This window comes from Triticum dicoccoides, chromosome 4B, assembly GCF_002162155.2.
Source record: "Triticum dicoccoides isolate Atlit2015 ecotype Zavitan chromosome 4B, WEW_v2.0, whole genome shotgun sequence".
NCBI lineage: Eukaryota > Viridiplantae > Streptophyta > Magnoliopsida > Poales > Poaceae > Triticum > Triticum dicoccoides.
This window is the reverse complement of record NC_041387.1, coordinates 433697239-433714802: the sequence shown is the minus strand read 5'-3', so window position 1 is coordinate 433714802 and position 17564 is coordinate 433697239.

Below are 17564 nucleotides of genomic sequence, written 5' to 3'. Positions count from 1 at the left end.
CGACAAGTGTTATTTAAGTCTACGTGTTGTAGTGGAGTGACACGTCTATGCGTATGGGTACGGTTTATGCTATGAAAAGAGGTATGTTGGCGGAACCTGTCATGGCCGGACGGGGGGAGGCTGTGTGCAGATCCGAAGTGTATCCGGACTGTCTCCTTGGGGGATACTTGTGTGTTCTCGCCTTGTGCGTCCGAGTTGATTTCATGTCGCCAGCCCTGTTCTGTGCAAAAGTGAGCCTGTAAAGAAAAATGCTTAGAGGCAGTTGCATGTCATAGGGTGGTTGAACCGCGGGTGCCTGATCGGAGCCTGGTCGAGTTAGGCTATCATGCCATAAAGTAGCTCGGACTCCTCTATTGGTGTCCGGGGGGTTGGCTGTCGAATCGAAGTTTGATAAACGGGCACAACTCGCTATCTCAGCGGCGATATAATTTCCACTCTCAGGGTGGAGTTCGGCCTTGCCCATAATTGTGACCATGTCATGTGGGTTTGGCCTGATATGGTACCACGTTGAGTCGAGCCAACGCGGTTCATCCCGGTAGTATATGGTAGTTACTGTATAAGGGTACAATGCCGAAGACTTACTCTTCGGCATGGTGTTTGTTTGGTGATCCGAAGACAACCTCCAGGGTGGTGGGCCTGTAAAACTTGGCCTTTGCACATGGAACGACATCTTTTAGAAGATGTTATTAATGGGTTTGATCCTCGAGCGGTCAATACCTATCTGGTAAATTTTGTCCTGGCGCAGCAAGTTTGGGCTGCTGTTTATGCCCATAGGGGCTCGTGTGAGGTGGAACCCACAAACTATTGGGTCGATGGTAAGTGCAATTAAATTGCCATGGTTGATATTGTCCGGACGGTCTATGTGATCGGAAATGATCGGTCGTATTTTTGTACCGTGGGGTGACTTGTATTTTTGAGTCGGCATCCCGAGGAGTACACATTCGTTCCCTTGTTGGTTTGCGGAGGATTTTCCTTTGACCTCGCAATGTTTGGTGATCTGGGCTCCTCGTTGTTTGAGACCTCTTTTCATTGTTTCCGACACATGACCAGCCGTTTTGTTTTGAGGATCCGGCATTCTCTATTGGTATGCTTGGCCGCCATTCTAGGGATACCATGGATTTGACATGGTTGGTCGAGTATGCTGCCCGGGCCGGATGGGCCTGAGATGTTCTCTTTTCGCTGACCGGATTGGGGGCCGCAGAATCCGGCACCAACTCCCTTGTCTTGGTCGTCATCATTATTTTTGTGACACTTATGTCTGTTGTGTCGAGGTTTACGGATGCTACCTCGCGTTTCCTGCGTATTGCCCCGGACCGTGATGTATTAGCGTCGGGGTGTGGGTTTTAGGACCTCCTTCTCAGTTTGAGGTAGCAAATTGTGCTTTGTGTACCCTTTGGTGGGGCGGTCAAGTCTGTATTCCTCGGCTGCCAGGACCTTAGTCCATCTGTCTGTGAGCAGATCTTGGTCAGCTTGGAGCTGCTGCTTCTTCTTCTTCAGGCTTCTTGCAGTGGCCATAAGCCATCGCTGGAAGCGAACCTGCTCTATGGGACCTCATGCATGCCAAATTCATCGTTGCCGAGGCTCACCTCGTCTTCAGAGGGAGGCATGTGGTTGTCCTCCTTTGAGTATCCGTTCGTCGCCTGTTCATCTGGGCTAATCTGCCTATCTTCCTGTCCGGCCTGCTCGAAGGCAGGCTGATCGGGATTGTATTCATCTTCGGCACCATCCGGATTATTTTTGTCTCCTGTGCCGGTACTGCTGTGATGGGACTTGGAGCGACGCCGATGACGCCCATGCTTTGCTTTCTTCCTTGAGGGGTTATCCTCCATTGCCACATCGCCATTGGTTTCTTTCGGAGTGTCCACCATATATATATCATATGAGGGGGTGGTTGTCCAGCGCCCCATGGCGGTGGTTCCTGTTCTTCTCCTACATCGTCGTCCACATCGTCGATGTCTTCAGAGTCGAAGTCAAGCACGTTAGTCAAATCATCGATAGTGGCAATGAAGTGGGTGGTGGGTGGGCAACGAATTTCCTCGTCGCCTGCTTCCCACTCGAGCCGGACATAGTTCGGCCAAGAGTCTCCTGACAAAGAGAGATACTTTAATGAGTTCAGCATGTCGCCAAAGGGTGAGTGCTGGAAGTATCTGCAGCGGTGAACTCCATTACCGGAGCCCAACCAAATTCGACGGGCTCGGGGGCACGCGGTTTGGAACCTACAGTCGGACACGAGTTCGGGGGTCCCGTGACACAGGCTTCCTTGGGGGTGGAGTCTGTGTTCGGCTCTATAGCCGATGAGTGTGCAGCCTCCAGGGCGGGGTCCATCCACCCATCCTTGGACGACGCGGTCTGCTGTGGATTTAGGTCCGGAGCCCCTGCAGGTGCGATATCCCGAGTATTGTCTCACAGCAGGTCTAAGCCGTGCTTGTCGTGACTGTTTGGTGCTCCTGGCGTAGGCCCGAATCTGTCGAAGATCCAGTCTCCGCGGATATCGGCCGTGTAGTTCAAGTTTCCGAACCTGACCTGATGGCCAGGGGCATAGCTATCGATCTGCTCCAGATGGCCAAGCGAATTGGCCCACAGTGCGAAGCCGCCGAACACGAAGATCTGTCCTGGGAGAAAAGTCTCACCCTGGACCGCGTTGTTGTTGATTGAAGGAGCCATCGGGCCTTGCAGCGACAACACAGAGGAACTCTCAATGAAAGCACCAATGTCGGTGTCAAAACCGGCGGATCTCCGGTAGGGGGTCCCAATCTGTGCATCTAAGGCTAATGGTAACAGGAGGCAAGGGACACGATTTTTTTACCCAGGTTAGGGCCCTCTTGATGGAGGTAAAACCCTACTTCCTGCTTGATTGATCTTGATAATATGAGTATTACAAGAGTTGATCTACCACAAGATCGTAGAGGCTAAACCCTAGAAGCTAGCCTATGATCATTATGACCCTGATTGTCCTACGGACTAAACCCTCCGGTTTATATAGACACCGGAGGGGCTAGGGTTACACAGAGTCGGTTACAAAGAAGGAGATCTAACATCCGGATCGCCAAGCTTGTCTTCCACACAAAGGAGAGTCCAATCCGGACATGGGACGAAGTCTTGAGTCTTGTATCTTCACGGTCCAACAGTCCGGCCAAAGTATATAGTCCGGCTGTCTGGATACCCCCTAATCCAGGACTCCCTCAGAGGTCAAGGAAGAAGAATAAGGAGGGGCACTCTCTCCCCCTCTCTCCCAATGGCGCCAGAACGCCGCTGGGGCGATCATCATGACGGCGATCTACACCAACAACTTTGCCGTAGTCATCACCAACTCTCTCCTCCTCTATGTAGCGGTGTAGCCTCTCTTTTACCTGCTGTAATCTCTACTTAAACATGGTGCTCAATGCTATATATTATCTCCCAATGATGTATGGCTATCCTATGATGTTTGAGTAGATCCATTTTGTCCTATGGGTTGATTGATGATCGTGATTGGTTTGAGTTGCATGTTTTATTATTGGTGTTGTCCTATGGTGCTCTCTGTGTCGCGCAAGCTTTAGGGACCCTCGTTGTAGGGTTTGCAATATGTTCATGGTTTGCTTATTGTTTGCTAGAGTGATGGAAACACAAACACGGATAAGTGGGTTATGGCATATGGGAATAAAGAGGACTTGATACTTTAATGCTATGGTTGGGTTTTACCTTAATGATCTTTAGTAGTTATGGATGTTTGCTAGAGTTCCAATCATAAGTGCATATGATCCAAGAAGAGAAAGTATGTTAGTTTATGCCTCTCTCTCATATAAAATTGCAGTAATGATTACCGGTCTAGTTATCGATTGCCTAGGGAGAAATAAGTTTCTTGTGACAAAAAGCTCTCTATTAAGACTAACTTAGTTGTGTCTTTATCTAAACATCCCCTAGTTTTTATTTGTGTGCTCTTTATTATCTCACAAACCTATTGTATCACACCTACAAAGTACTTCTAGTTTCATACTTGTTCTAGGTAAAGCGAACGTAAAGGGTGCGTAGAGTTGTATCGGTGGTCGATAAAACTTGAGGGAATATTTGTTCTACCTTTAGATCCTCGTTGGGTTCAACACTCTTACTTATCGAAGGAGGCTACAACTGATCCCCTATACTTGTGGGTTATCACCGCTGTGCTCCCCGACAAGCCGGTGTGGAGCAACTCGAAACTCTTCCTCGAGCAGGATTGGAGCAGCCAGTTGCAGAACCACGCGCTGGCTTAGGGCGGCAACTGGCTCCGTCGGGCTAGGAAAGTTAGGTGGAGCAGCGAGCTGCCTAGCTCTTAACTGCTGGGCTCGCGGGCCACCCAGACGGCTTTTATGCCGGAGAACTGCTGTTCTTGCTTGTCGGATGCCACTGAAAGAGTGGAGAAAATGGTGGAAGGAGGAGCTTGGCCAGCATCCCATTCCTGAACGGAGAGAGTACTTGCTCTAAATGATGTGCCGCTGCAAGAGACGCCTATATTAATTAACCATGCTCTAAAAAGGTGGCCCAGCTTTGGCTATAGTACCCTACTCGTAAAGGTTAGTAGTAGGTGACCTTGCTCTTGGCTCTTCGCCTCTTCCGGAAGTCGAACAATGATGATGGTACTATAGTAGTAGTACTACTGTATATACTTCTGGCAATCTGACACCAAATGAAGTGTTGCACGTCCACTGTTTGTATAAAGCAAAAGCTTCTCCTCGTGCTGCGAGCCACCGTGCACGCATGGGCGAGGGAGAGGGCGTAGTAAGCAAGCTTCTTGTCATTATGCGAGTTGACGGGATACGTCAAAGTTATTTAGTACTCTTTCCAAAAAGGGCCAACCATGTCCATGGCTACCATCCCGTGCTCCGTCATTGAGTACGTGCACGATTCACGTGCCATCAAGGAGAAAAAATGTTGGATATACGTGCCATCGAAGTGCATGACTCACTTACGCACTGCTTATCTCCATTTTTTGCATGACACGTGCACCTTGATGCTAGATGTCCCGCGTGTTGGCAAAAGGATGAACAAAGCTCATGTAAAAAAAGTGTAAGAACGTAGATTCCCAATGACCGAGAAGGAGCAAGTTACCTCGTAGTGGAACTTCACATGTTGTCGTAGTCAGCTTCCACATTTCTTTCTTTACTTTTCTCTAAGAAGTACAAGCCTTCCCTATACGTGAATAAATCTTGCTTGCTGCCCTTACGTATGTGGTAGGACCAACATGGTGTCCAATCTCCATTTAGGGGCAGTTTGGTTCCCAGCCACAGTTTGCCAAGCCAAAATTTGGCAGCCATAGTTTAGTTGGCATGTGTTTGATTTTTGCCACACTTCAGCTTGCCACACTTTATTGCCCCTATGGTCCACGTGTCATAGAGACAATTTTTTGCCAACTTTTGCCAAAGTTTGGCATCCAATTTCTCAACCACACTTGTTGGTCTTGCCATACTTGTGGGGCTGACCACACTTTGGCTTGGCCACACTAGTCTCCAACCAAACAAACCCTTAGTTACTAATTCTGTGTTACTAGAGAAAACACGGGGTTCATTTTTAAATTAAAGTAGTCAAAACCAGCATGGAGCTAATCAGTTACATTGAACATTCTTTTCTAGCGGCAAAAAAACACTTTGTTCTGGTATATTTACAAAAAGATATATTCATAATCTCACATGTTATTATCAACTACCCAAATGTTTATTTCTTACTATTTTGAGCATGCACGGTGCTTGATAAGACAGTTTTATCTTAAGAATGTCATGTAATCTAGAGGAGACATCAAAATATTTTGTAATGGGCATGCTTCTGTCAACTCAATGTTGCGTGCACTTTGAGCATGTTGGGAACTCCACTGCTAGCTTGGTGGCTCATCGTGCAATTGACGTGGACATATTGCAGCACTTGTGCAAGTCCCAGAGGTTAATTTGAGAACAAGTACCTCGAGGTTAATTTAACAGACATACAAAAATTATCAAAAAGTAACGCGATAGACCTTCAATTAACATGTGTTCAAAAAACAAAAAAAATTCAAAAATTACAAAACAAAGACCTCGAGGTTCAACTAATAGGACGGAGCATTGTAAACATTTAATAAAGCCAAATAAACATTTGCAGTGACCCACCCAATTAGTTAATATCGAGTCCATTTCCCATCCGATCACCCATCTCATGACTACTCTAGCCTCAGCACGGTTAACTTGGGAGTTCTGTTAGATGAGCTATGGGTAGGGAAGTTGGTCCTTGCTGATATAGGATGCCTCTTTGTTTCCTTTATTGCATACACGGATGACGGCATGTTGCCGCCCAATGGCCAATGCCACGTCCCCCGCTAATTTAGAAGCTTCCCTACCTCGCCTAGCTGCTTCGCGTGTTTCCCCCTGTTTTTTGCCGCCTGCCACCTGTAGAACCGCCCGCGCTGGCAAATTCCCCTCCAAACACCTAGCAAGGCAGTTGAACCGAACAAATCTAGACTTGTTTCTAGTTGATTCGTTGACGTGGCACCGGAAAGGTGTGATAGCTGACTCTGACAAAATAATTGCCTATCACGTTGGCATAAATGAGCATGGGGCCCACTTGTCAACGTGCTGGACAAAGGAAGTAATGCAAGACAAAATGGAGCGTGGAAGGGTGCGAATCGATTGGCTCACGTGTGATGACCACTGGAGAAATCCACTCAGATTATATGTAAACAAATCATGCACACACGGCCGGATTTCATTACATTTACTCCACGTGGATTGAGTAGTAAACAAGCCTAGACCTGTTCGGTTCAACCGCCACGTCATAAAATAACCGGTTTCCACGCGGAGTAGGTTTCTTGGATTCCATACGGGTTTAGTGTAGGCGTTTAAATGCGGCGAGGAGGCTCGTTCAGCCGAGCGTGTAGCGGGCGGCGCCCTCGGCTAGTGCGCAGCTTCAATGGCGGACGCAGTGAGAGGTCACGTCCGCCTTGTGCCGCCTTGACCGTGGACCTTAGTACATTAGTCGTTTGATTCATAGGATTGAATCCTATAGGAAATTTGCTAGTATGGAATCACATGTAGTACTACAACATTTCATTGGAAATCTAGAATCCGCTCCAACTTTTTTTTCACTTCCTTTCTCTCTCCTGTGGCATCAAACACTTAGTGCTAATACTATGGGATTCAAGTGGACATGCCACTCGAATCCTTTGTTTTTCCTACTCCTGTGTTTTAAGAATCCTAGTACGTGCTCTAAATGATATGCGAATCAAACAAAGAAATGGAGGGAGTACTTGCTCTAGATGATGTGGAGTTCCGTTCCTCTTGGTCAATGTGTAATTCTCTATATGTATAGTCTTTCACGGACGGAGGGAGTAGGTTGAGAGCGTGAGCATGTGTTATGTGTTGTGTGTTGTGTGCTGCATGGATGCGTGAGTGTTGCATGCGTGCATGTGTACATGTGAGTGTTGCATGCATGTATGAGGCTTCTACTCCCTCCCATTGACATGTTCATATTTCAAACTTCATTAAAACGATGCATGCAAGAATTAAGAGAAAACACATCGATGCATGTAAAAAGTTTTGGTCTTTTGTTCTTCACGCATGCACGCATGCATTCCAATTAATACATTCATAAACACAATTTTCTTGAGGAAAACAAGCCCATTATTGAGTACTAATTTTGGAAAAAAAAACTTTCGGGCACTCGTCATTTACTACTACTTTGGTTGATGATTTTTTTATTGACGTGCATATAAACCGAAAGGAGGGAGTAGGTGTGCCTTGGCTAATGGTTCTTGTTGTTGGACAGGATGAGAGTAGAGGCATACTGTAGATAGGAAGTCTTGGCGATCCATTATTCCCCATCTCGGTCAAAGAGAACTACTTTATTCACCTAGTCAGTGAAGTGACAATACACGTTGCAGCAGATGGGACACTCAATTAATAAGCTGAGCCAGCGTGTTGGTGTTACTAAATCAACTTTAGTGCAAGTACAATAAGGTGACATAAGCAGGCTATAAGGATTAGAATATTATATTTTTGCCTAGCTGGAGGAGAGAGAAGAGGGGAGATAAGAGAAGCGGGGTCTTGGTTAGTAGCCAGCTGCAACACGAGTCCCAGACGCTTTGTGAAGTTGTAAGGTGGGCCAACTACTAATAAAGTAGTACACATTTAAAACTACTATTGTACATGTCAGCTATGAGATTGGCTCTAAATGACATGGCAACTCCTTATAGTGGACCGTTGGCTGTATTATTAACCATGCTCTTACCCTATACGGCCATCATGTTTGCCAGTGGAGCATGCTTCCGTAAGAGGTTCACTTCCGCAAATACGCCTACGCACCTCTCTCTTCCATTAACTGACATATGGGCCCTCTTGTGGTAGACCCACATGTCATTGGCTTAACTATTTACACTCCGAAGGACGGAGGGCCACGGAGTTGCAAAAACATTAAATGCAGGGTGCTTAACACCAACAAGTTAAGCACCTACGACAAGACATTCTTGTTTATTGTAGTACTCCTCACGCATGCATGTCTTGCGATTAATACTACTCTCTTCATCCTTATATATAGGGCCTAATGTATTCTTCGAGGTTGCCTTTGACTATTGATAAGATTTTATAAAAATAGAAAATTATATCATTCGAAGATCCTTTCACCATTTCACGTACAAAATTGATGGTATGCTTTGAGCAACTTGCATATCCTATACTGCCGAACTGATGCACGTCCACCGCGAGGGCGAGGGAGAGGGAGAGGGCACTATAGTCAAAACCCTCTCCTCGTCCTACGAGCCACCATGCACACGGGCTAGGGAGAGGGCGTAGGCGTACGTAGGGGCTATTTGGATTGTGACTATCTTAGGCCCTAGCTGGACAGAGGGAGTACCAGCAAATTCTCACCATCCAGTAGTTCATTGGTTGGTTTCGATTTTTTAATTGAGTAGTGAGTACACTTGATGCTCTGCTGCTACCGTCCAATATTCACGTGTGGTGGTTTCTAGAATAAAAAAAGAGGTACTTACTGTGTGAAAGGTGAAGTGATGGCTGCTTTGTCCAAGCAACTTATTATTGTGGCGAAGGTGGGGCTCTGTGATTTGACTGCTCACTATCACTAGTCATTATTACTGCGATGCAATGGCCAGGGTGAATCTCCCCTGCAGTTGTGCACTCAATATTGGTGCATGGCAGTTGGAGCCGGATGAAGGATGTCCCACATGTCGGCGAAACGAAGTTGAATGGTTTCTGGCATAATTTTCCAGTATAAAGAAATTGTACTGTAATGCTATGAAGGTTCCAAGTTTGGTTCTCGTAGAAAAAAAGGTTTCAACTTAGGATTCATGTGTCCTCTTGCCTCAACATTGTCTTGTTACAACATTCCATCAAATACAAATGAAACTACCACGGCTGCTAATGCATCTCAATGATTCGCAGATCAACGCCAATATTCACACCACAAGTGAAGACAAATGTAGCGACCACGATCCCAATGGACCGAAGTCTCTGTGCTTAAGTGTCACCCCTGGATCGGTAATGCTAACACACATAGTACTCAAGGAATTATAACAGAGTTCAATCACACACTTATTACATCGAGTCCTCATAATGAGTACGAGTACACAAAAATATCATGGCTGAAGGACTAAATAACCGCGGAAGCTTCGAAGGTAAATGAGTCAATCAACTCCAACGACATAGCTGAGTGCAAGACAACGACCTATCACACGTTATTCATCATCTGAGTAGTCTGCAACATGAGACGTTGCAGCCGTATAGGTTAGCACATTGAATATGCTGGCAGAGTTACACTGTAAAGTAATGAATGGAAGAACTATATCTACATGCAATATTTGGCTGGTGGAGGCTCTAAGTTTATGATTTTGCATAAAGCTTGATTTTCCCTACAACAAAGGAATAAATTTATTTAAACTACTCCCAAGTGGTACCAATATTTGAGAAGGTTCCTCCAACTCAAATCCCAATTAAAACAAGTATCATCATTAAACCCAATTCAATTAATTAAAGAGTGATGAGATCAACAATAATATCCAATTCTAGATACTCAGGATGTCCATAACCGGGGACACGACTAACCATGCTTAGTTTATACACTCTGCAGAGGTTGCACACTTTTCCCCACAAGACTCGACCGCATCCATGATCGGAAGATCGAGATATAGTCTTTCTGAAGCATTAACTCTCTACTTCGGGCAGACCGGTACACCTACTTTCCCACTATATTTGCTAGTCCACCTCTTCGAGAGCTCATACAACTTACTCAACTATGCCAGAGCCCATAATGGCTTGTGACTGCACACGGAAGTTTCTTGGCATGAAATATCATATGATCCCTTTGAGCCTCGGTGGCGAACCGAGGAAGAATCACATGGGAACTCCGGGATTTCCCTTAATGGACAACACTAGATTCTCCAGGTGCCCCAACTAATCCACCCAGATGTGTATTAAAGTTGCCACCTTAATGTTATCCAAAATTAATAACTCTCATTACTTCCAGGTGAATCACGATCCAATCCCTATCTACATGCATGGCTAAGCAATAATAGAGCATAACGTATATTCCTGGGGTGATCAAAATGTATTAGATTCCTACCTCAAGTACTACAACCAAACCACATGTTCCCAATCCTACTCATGCAAATATTTGAGGGGCAATACTAATGCATAGTAAAAACTGGGTATAGAAGAGTATGATCAAAGTGTAACTTGCCTTGCTGATGACATGCAAACTCTAGGGATTCGTAGTAACAAGCTTCGCACTCCGGGTAATCTAGCATAGACAAATAGTAGCATACATAAGTAATCACTCAAACGAAACAACGAGAAACTTGAGAAAAGATCCAAATCAAACACGAAACAAGCAAACATCTAACTAAACATAAAACAAAACCTAACAACATTATTATCATGTGAGTTAGATCTTAACAGTAGGTACATGTGGTTAGCTACGATTTGCAAAAAGAAACAACTCAAACGGAGTTACGAAACTCAAGATACAAACGAAACAAGATTGATTACTAATCTGAACTAAACTCAAATTTTAAATTGTCAAAACCATGTTCAAGTTGGTTAACTGGAAAGAAGAGATCGTTACGAAGATTTAGGCGCTGGTTTCATCTAATTTGGACAAACGAGCAAAAAGTTACGCTAGTTTTAAGATCAGGGATTAAATCACAAGAAAACTATTCGTGGATAGGTCCCTGTCCGAAAATAAAACTAAAAAGAAAAATCTACCATGCGAACGTTCGTTAACAGAACTAAACGAATGAAAATTGTTCGCTAACCGATCTAAATGAATGAACGTTCGTTAACTAAACTAGCCTAATAAAATAAACTGATCTAATCTAATGAACCAACTAAACCGCGAAAAACCAAACGGTTTTTATACCGTTTTGACCGGAAAAACCGGCGGCGAGATCCAGCGGCGGCGGCGGCGGGCGACGGCGCGGCGGGGCGGTGATGCGGGCGGCGGCGCGCGGTAGCAGCGGTGGCGACGCGGCAAACTAGGCGGCGTCGGCGGTGGCTGCAGGCGGGTGGCGGCGATGGCGGACGAGGGGGAGAGGGAGGGGTGGCGGCGGCTTATAAAGGAGGCCCCGGGGGGTCCCGACTTGGGAGAGGAGTCGGCGGCGGCAGTGTGGCCCCGGACTCCGACGAGTCCGGCTCGGGAACGGCTCCGTCGCGGGGGAAGGTGGCGGCGCTCGGATGGGCCGGCTGGGTTTCGGCCCAGTCGGTCCGGAACTTTTTTTAAATAATTTCCAAGCAGAAGAAAAATCCTAATAAAATATATAAAAATTCTGAAAATTCTAGAAACAATTTTCACCGTCCAAACCTAATATTTAGGACAAGATGAACATTTTTTAGACTAAAATGCATTTTTCAAAAATGCAAGTTTTCTCTAATTCAAAAAATAGCAAATAAAATACAAATAAAATAATAATTTGATTTTACAATTTCTTCTCCAATATTTCTCTTCTGTTGAAGAAGTCATATTATTTTCTCTCATTTATTTTTATTGTTGGAAATAGTTGGAGAGAAAATATTAAAAACAAATTGACCCTCTTTTCAAATTTGAAATAAATTCAAATATGAAAATTTAGGGAAACCTCCAACTCTCTCCTTGGGTCCTTGAGTTGCTTAAGATTTCTAGGATCACAACAAAATGCAAAAAATAAATATGATATGCATATGTTGATCTATGTATAACATCCAAATTGAAAATTGGGATGTTACAAACCTACCCCCCTTAAAATGAATCTCGCCCTCCAAATTCGGGTTGGTCAGCAAAAAGGTTTGGGTGGTTTCCTCTTCGGTATGATGGCTCCACTGAACTTTGCAAAACTTGATAACCTTGCTGCGAGTAACTCGACTAGAAAACTCAAGAATTTTGACTGGCTTCTCTTCATAGGTCAGATCACTATCCAACTGAATTGTTCCAGTGGCACTGTATCTCTCAGAGGAATATCGGCCATCTCAGCGTGGCACTTCTTCAACTGGGAAATGTGAAACACATCATGAACTCCCGACAATCCTTCGAGCAATTCCAACTTGTATGCAACTTCTCCCATGTGTTCCAAAACTCTATATGGTCCCACAAAGTGTGGTGCTAGCTTTCCCTTGACTCCAAAACGTTTGACTCCTCGAAGTGGGGACACAGGAAGATATGCTCTGTCTCCAACTTTGTAGACTATCTCCTTGCGTTTAGTATCCACATAACTCTTCTGCCTGGATTGGGCTACCTTGAGTGTGTCTCGAATTAACTTAACCTTCTCCTCAGACTCTGTGATTAAGTCTGGTCCAAACAATTGTCGATCTCCAACTTCATCCCACGATAAGGGTGTCCTGCACCTCCTTCCATACAAAGCTTCGAAAGGGGCCATCTTCAAACTGGCTTGATAACTGTTGTTATAGGAGAACTCTGCATAGGGAAAATTGTCGTCCCAACTAGATCCATAATCTAGCGCACAAGCTCTCAACATGTCCTCCAAAATCTGATTGGCTCCCCCGGTCTGTCCATCTGTCTGTGGATGAAAGGCTATACTGAACTCTAGCCTGGTACCCAAGGTTTCATGCAACTAATTCCAAAACTTTGAAGTAAACTGTGTTCCTCTATCTAATACAATGGTCCTCGGAACTCCATGCAGACATATGATCCGGGTCATGTATATCTTTGCCAACTTAGGACTTGTATAAGTTATCTTCACAGGGATGAAATGGGCTACTTTCGTCAAGCGATCAACTACAACCAGATAGAGTCATAGTCTGAACGAGTCCTGGGTAATCCAGTGATAAAATCCATGGCAAATTTATCCCATGAAAGTGCGTTATGTCGACTAGAGGGGGGGTGAATAGGCGATTTTTATGAATTCTTCACTGAGGAATTTGCCGGTGAGGAAATTCCTTAGCGAAGAACTATTAGCAGCGGAATAAGTACTCAGAAGTAAGTATGACAGAATACAAGCATGGTCATCATGATGAAATGAAGACTAGCACAGAGTACAAGAAGCGTAATCACAGGATAACACAAGATGAAGACAAACAGACTGAAGAAATTGAACTGAGGAAATTGAGAAAGTCTTCAGTCAAAGTCTTCAAACACAGATATGAACAAACATCAACACAGTAATGAGGAAATGAAAGGGTTGAGGAAATAGAACCAGTTAGGTTGCTGAAGACAATGATTTGGTAGACCAGTTCCAACTGCTGTCTCAGTTGTACGTCTGGTTGGAGCGGCTGAGTATTTAAACTCGAGGACACGCAGTCCTGGACACCCAGTCTCTGAGCACGCAGCTCAGGACACCCAGTCCTCACCGTATTCTCCTTGAACTAAGCTCACACAGATCCCGTCCAATCACTCGTGGTAAGTCTTCAGGCGACTTCCAAACCTTCACAGACTTGGTCACTCGGCGATCCACAATTCCTCTTGGATGCTCTAGACCTTGACGCCTAACCGTCTGGAAGAAGCACAGTCTTCAAAGGTAACAAGCATCGGATCCACGCAGGATCAATTTCTTCAGTGATGCTCAATCACTTTGGGGTTTGTAGGTTTTTGGGTTTGGGATTTTCCTCACTTGATGATTTTCGCTCAAAGTCCTCGGAGGAAGGGTTGCTCTCAAATGACAAGTGTCAAGTTCTCTCGGAGCAGCCAACCAACTAGTGGTTGTAGGGGGCGGCTATTTATAGCCTAGGGAGCAGCCCGACATGATAAGACATAAATGCCCCTCAATGATATGACCGTTAGGTGGATAAGATATTTTGGGACAGCTGGCGCGCAGCACAGCAACGGTCGGAAATTTGACTCTCAAATTCCTCAGGGCTATCATGTTCCTCACGGTGTAGGTAATTCACACTGGCGAATTCCTAACTCCTCAGTCAGAACACATTCATCAGTGACCAGAAGAACTTCGTCTCTGTCACTGAAGAAAGTGGCTGAACTGTATGAGATTTCCAAAGGCTTCACTCGAAGGGATTGGTAGGTGTAGGATTTTGAGTTGAGCATCACATGGAAATTTTTCCTTAGTATTTCCTCGACCCCCTTTAACAGTACGGTGTTTCCTATGACTCAAGAAAGAGAAAATGAAACTACGAAAACATAAGTCTTCATGCTTCATGTTCCACAGATGAATACCAAGTCTTCAAGGTCACACCAATTTCTTCACTTTCAAAGTCTTCAGAAAGTCTTCAGAATATCAATGTCTTCAGTTGAAGAACTTCATTTTTAGGGGTCGACTTTCTCTATAAATATCAAACTCCTCATAGACTTATAGACCTGTGTACACTCACAAACGCATTAGTCCCTTAACCTATAAGTCTTCAATACACCAAAATCACTAAGGGGTACTAGATGCACTTACAATCTCCCCCTTTTTGGTGATTGATGAAAACATAGGTTAAGTTTTCAACGGGGATAAATATATGAAGTGTATATACTGATTTTGAGGAATTTGATTGCAAGATATAGAAGAACTCCGCCTGAAGATGTGCATAGTGAGGAATTTGCTTTTGAGGCATTGCACATTTGAAGAGTTGAATCATGGAGATCTCCCCCTATATCTTGTAATTCATACACGCATTTGATATATAATACGAAGAATTTGAAATGCATGATGAAATATGGTGCCTGATGAGATTCAGCATGTGTGCAATGTCATTAACGAGGAAATAAGCATGCAGAGCATAATGCAACAAAAGTATCAGCGCACCATCGAGTTTAAGATTACAACTCGATTGAAATAAAAGTTTTAGAAGAACGAGAGTTGTAACTTAAAAAATGCCCTTAATATAGACCCGCTTGAAGACTAACTCAGATTTCTCCCCCTTTGTCATCAAATGACCAAAAGGATTGAAACTAAGGACTAACGCCCCTGAAGAATTTCAAGTCGATGGAGGAGCGCCAGCGTTGTTGGGGTTGTTGTTGTAGCAGGGCCTGCCGCAGTGTCATCCAAATCTTCATACTCATCAGTGTCACGTGATGAAGAATAAGAGCTGGCCACCAAGGAAGGAACTTTGACCTTCTTGAATTTCTTTGGTGGAGGTGCAGACCAGTCAAATTCTTCCTTGAGACCCATATTCTTCAGATCAGCAGCGCTGTAGACATGAGAGAGAACAGCCCAGGTACGGTTGAAGGTTTCATGGAGGTAGTATTGGTTTTTCTTCACTGCATTGTGTGTTGAAGTCATGTTGTGAAGAATTGAACCAAACTGACGCTTGACCCATTTATGATTGCGATCAACCTTCTGATGAAGACCGAGGAGTAACTCATGGTCAGTCATCACCCTGGATGCTGTGGCTTGAGGATTTTGCTTGGCTGAGGTATTTGCGGCAGAGTCATGTGTGGCAGAATCGTCATTGGTAGAGTAAGATGCAGCCTTGCGAAATTGACCATCCAATGGACGAATGCCTTTATCGATCACAGCAGCGGCCTTGCCTTTATCATCAGCTGATGAAACTGTCCGTTTGAGGACTTCAATGGGAGGCAAGTAGCTACCGTGGTTCAGAGTGTCAGCTTTGTAATTCAGTGAAGATCTTGCCCTAATGAATCTCATAATCCAAGGAGCATAGGGCTTCAGCTCGAATGGTGACATAGCAATATTGGCCAGAGTCCTCATGAAGAAATCATGGAAGTTGATGGGAACGCCATGAATGATGTTGAAAAGCATACTCTTCATGATGCCAATGACTTCTTCATCATTTGAGTCGTGGCCTTTGATGGGACTCATTGTCTTCATCAGAATTCGATAGACAGTCCGAGGCACATAGAGTAATTCCTTGACGAGGAATTTGGTTCGTGGGGCCTGCCTTGGCTTCAATGGCTTCATCAGCACTTGCATATAGTGATTTGAAAGTTCTGGTTTGTTGTAGATACAACGAGCATCATCAAGTGGAGGACTGAGTGGTAGAGCACGAAGCAATTCAGTTGCAGGTGCCTTGTAGTGAGTATTTTCAGACATCCAGTCTAATACCCAGGAGTTCACGTCTTCAGCGTCTCCGCTGATGTGCAGAGTTGCATAGAATTGAAGAATGAGTTCTTCATTCCAGTCACAGATATCAATGCAGAAATTCAGAAGTCCTGCATCGTGAAGAACACTGAGGACTGGCTCAAAGCCGGGCAGAGACTCCATGTCCACATGAGGAATATGTGCATGATCGAAGACTTTGTCTTTGTTAAAGAGCACTGAGGAATAGAAATTGGCTTGGCTGGCAGTCCAGAAACGCCTCTTCCTTATGCGAGCAGAATCATATGGATTATAATCAGTGAAGAATACATGCTCGGCAAAGAAATCTTCAGCCTTGAACTTCTGTTTGCTTGAGAATGGATTCTTTTGTTTTGGCAGAGGGATGTCAGTGAGTTGCATAACCACCTCAGGAATCGCAAGCTCAGGTTCTTCAGGCTGAGGAATTTCTTGTTCCTCAATAGGTGCAGTCTGAGGATCAGCAGCAGCAGGTTCATCAACACTAGTGGCTGGAATTTCTTCATGCACATAGAGAGTGGGTTGAGTTTCTTCAGAGCCCATTTGAACTGTTGGTGCAGGGGACTGAGGAATCTGTTGGAGCGGGGTGAAGAGAGGAGTATTAGGATGCTGACTTTCCCAAAAGTCGTCATTCATCACAGGTGTGGTGCACCCAATATCCCATCTTCATCTTCAATTTCCTCAACACCAGCCTCTTCAGCTGTGAACTGAGGCATAGGTGAGGAAATGACTGGCGTTGAAGGGATTGCGTCCACTTCAATTTCTTCATCAACCTGCTCTGACGAAGCAGCAGAATGATGTTCTTCATCAGATCCGATGGGGATCTCATAGTCTTCTCCAAAAGGAACAAGGTCCTTCGATGGCATGGAGGAAATAGGAACAGCATCAATTGGATTTTCGAGTGAGCTGGTCATTGGCTTCAGTTTCTTCACAGCCGAAGAGTTTGACACAGCTGATGCCTTCCTTTTCTTCACTGCAGCTCGCTCTGCAGCCTTGGTCTTCTTGTATCAAATGCACATGGAAGAATTGGAGTTGGTGTAGGTGCAGATGGAGCTGAGGAATCTGGTTGATTTTCTTCAGGCGCAACTGATGCAGTTGCCTTGACTTCTTCAGTTTCTTCAAGCGCACCACTAGTGGATGC